The sequence below is a fragment of the Octopus bimaculoides genome, chromosome 16, assembly GCF_001194135.2.
Source record: "Octopus bimaculoides isolate UCB-OBI-ISO-001 chromosome 16, ASM119413v2, whole genome shotgun sequence".
Classification (NCBI taxonomy): domain Eukaryota; kingdom Metazoa; phylum Mollusca; class Cephalopoda; order Octopoda; family Octopodidae; genus Octopus; species Octopus bimaculoides.
In genome coordinates, this window is record NC_068996.1 from 22,470,856 (window position 1) to 22,474,415 (window position 3,560).

The following is a 3,560-nucleotide window of genomic DNA, read 5'->3' on the forward strand; positions in this document are numbered from 1 at the left end:
ATAAACGAAGTTTTCCTTTCGTTTTCTTCACGCCGTTCTCTTTCATGACTTTTAATATTTCAGATCATTATTATTATTATTATTATTACTACACACTACCCGTAGTAGTTGTACTTGTCATTTGGTTTATTATTATTATTAAAATATAATGAGTATTAACATTCTATTCACTACACATTTAGCGATCCTTCAATATAATTGTGTCCACTCAGTGTTAGAGCAGTCAATCGGATGTCGTCTGCAACATTTTATTTTCTATTTCGGGACGATCATTAAAATATCTACACCCCGCTTATATTTGTATATGCTTTAAAAAAATTTATGCTCATCATTTCAATCTTATTAAACACACACATATCTAACAATTTCAGTTGTTCTTAGTCAATGAGAGAAATCGATCTAAACCCAAATGTCAGTTTATTACTTACCCATTTTAATGTTAGTTGCTTGGAAATATATATCCAAATCCATATATATATATATATGTGTGTGTGTGTATAATGTGTGTGTAATGTGTATATATGTATAACTTGTGGTTGTTGCTTTGGAATTTCTATAATTGTCTAAAATAATAATGATAATGAAAATAGAAGAGGACGAGATAAATAGACGCCAAGAAAGAGGTAGAGATAGACAGAAGATTTTTGAATCTTAAATGATAGTAATTACATCATTTTTAGTATGTTCTGATCTAATTATATATATAAGTGAAACCACTGATTAGAATTCCTTCAGAATGACACTAGACCTGTTGAAACAATTGCCTCTCCTCCCTCCTCTCATTGCCTGTTTCCTGATAATCTCTGATATTTTTGCTGTGATAACCCTTTAGATGCGCCTGCCATTCTTGATCGCAAATGTTTCACGTGTAAAAATTTATCAGTTGCATTTATAAGTGTTGGTCTTTGGGGTCTTCCATTTTTACTTTTGCAGAGAGAAGCGCATTTCAGTTTGCCTCTTTATTTTTCTCTCTCGTCTATTCTTTCTATGTCTGTGTTGAAGATACTACGAAAAGAAAAAAGATTTGCCTGGTTATTTATTTCTAGTTCATATTTTAAGTATTCTACTCATCTATCTACATAAACGATGGCTTGCCATTATCAGAGAACACTGGCTTTGATAATACTTCAAAATATATACAAAATTTGTATTTCTGTAATTTTTTTTTTCAAAATTCAAGGGATTTACTCAAAACAATGAAAAACAAATACAAATTGTAATCGAATGGGTTTATTTTTATTTCATGTGTCACCGAAGTAAACAGATATCGAACAATATTGCAGTTTGCATATTTGGATAGATGTGCATTGTAAGGGGTAATGATAGATTGAGAAATAAACATATATAATTCACAATTGTAAAGCTGGGTTATCTATGTTCGTTTATGTATTGTATAATCTGATACACACATATATAATCTACTTCCAGACGTATATCAATATATAATATGACTAGCATATATATATATAAACATTACCTGTTTATTTTTACCTGAAGAGCCATGTTTGAGTGAAACTAATAGTTATGTACAAACGGAACATCCTGTTATTAATAATTAGATGTAATCAACAATAATGATGCATCAGTCAGAAGAATTACAGAATATGTAGCATTGGTTACTTGTGGGCATATGTTTGTATCTTAATTGATAATCAATTTAGCTATGCATGTTTCTATGTTTACATGTATATATAAATCTATTTGTTAAGGTATGTAATCAGAAATATAGGCTCTTAGCAGTATTTAGATAATCGTCTTTGCTTATTTATTTATTTAGTTATAATTAATAATGTCATATTGCACAAAGCTGTTGGGCGGAAATTGTGTGGGCTTTCTTCATGTATGTAGTGAAATCACTTAAATGTAGAATATATTATTCAGAGTATTTATATTTTATTTGCCGATGAGCAAATACAGTGATTCACGGCCTAGATTTTCGTGTCAAGGCACTTACCAAGCTCATTGCAATGAAAACAGCGAGGTTACAAATTTTGCTACTTATAGAAGTAGCAAGATTTGTAACCTTGTGCTGTCCAAGAAATTATTATCATTATTATTGGCAGAATCGTTAGATCGCCGGATAGAATGCTTAGTGGCATTTTCCCAGATTCATTATGTGTTCTAAGTTCAAAATCCTGTCGAGATCGACTTTGCCTTTTATCCTTTCAGGGTCGATAAAATAAAGTACCGATCAAGTACTGAGGTAGATGTAATCGATTTCCTCCCACCTCATTCCTGGCCTTGTGCCAAAATTTAAAACAATTATCATCATTCGTACCCTCCTCTGGGTTTTTTTTAATATATAACTTTGTTGAATTTCATCACCCCACATATTATCTATATTTTCCTTGTAAAACAACCAATCGTTCTACTAGTGCAGTATCGCTATTTTTAATGTTTTCCATATTTCATGACTAACCTTTTATCTATCGGCGAATTATGTTTTGTTATACTGTGTATTTTTCATGGAGTAAGGGAGAGGAATAGATGCACGGTTTGTGTTGCATTACTAATGTAAACTATCATGAAATCGTACGGGGGACATTTTGATTGTAAAATTTCAAGGTGTGGTTTTTGAAAAATTTCAGAAGCCTATCCGTATTTTATTGTTATTTTTCTTAAGTAAATGTGTTGGAATTTGTGAGTGATTAAAAAAAAAAAAAAAATTTATTTCGATTCTTTCCAAATCAAGGTTTTCACACGGGAATCATGTTGAGAAAAAAATCTGAATTATTTCTTTAAAAGCTGTAATGGTTGTTATTTTTCTTAGAAAGCTTTTGCGCGTGTGTGTGTTTCGGAAAAGCTACTGCTACTAATAAAATACATGATTTATTCGTACACGCTTAAAAGCTTTGTGAATAATTGGCGAAAATGGTGCAATTTTATAACTTTTTTCTTAACGGCAAAGAACCCCACCGAGTTCGACTTCGATTTTAATCCAAATACTGAGGGGTTCGATATAATCGACTACCCCTTTCTTTTTGGGGTGGGAGAGAGGGGGATCTTGTGCCTGTATAAGTCATGATATTATTATTATTATATCAAAGAAATCGCTGTTATTCAGGACTAATAATATATTAAGTACCCGTCAAGTATTGAGGTCGATCGTATTAACTGCCCGCCGCCCCAATCAAAATTGTGCCTGCATTAGAGACAGCTATTGTTATGATCTAATTTCAAATCCTGCTGAAATTAATTTTGCTTTTCATCTTTCCAGAGTCAATAAAATAAAATAAAACAAAAACAAAAACAGTCAAGATCTTCATTTAATCGACTAACCGCAACTAGCAGATGTGAGACCTTGTGCCTATATTATTTATCGTATGTGTGTAAGTGTATATTATATATATATATATATATATATATCATAGTGGGGTAGGCCGGTTTATGGGGTTACCGTGGGTTTCTCGCTCATATGGAATTTAGCTTTACAACGTATCTTTAGACCCCAAACACTGCTGGCCTACCCACTATAATAACTGCTCTACATCTTAGAGTATGCTTCTCCGGATTTATGTATTTCTACAAACGATATATATATATATATATATAATTTGAAA

The 3,560-nt window shown here is 31.6% G+C and overlaps 1 protein-coding gene across 1 annotated transcript in view; it reads left to right on the forward strand.

The window, feature by feature from the left end:
• The window catches only part of LOC106870287 (palmitoyltransferase ZDHHC5), a 153,307-nt gene that overhangs the window by 591 nt on the left and 149,156 nt on the right, over positions 1-3,560 (forward strand). The gene's annotated exons all lie outside the window — the stretch shown is intronic.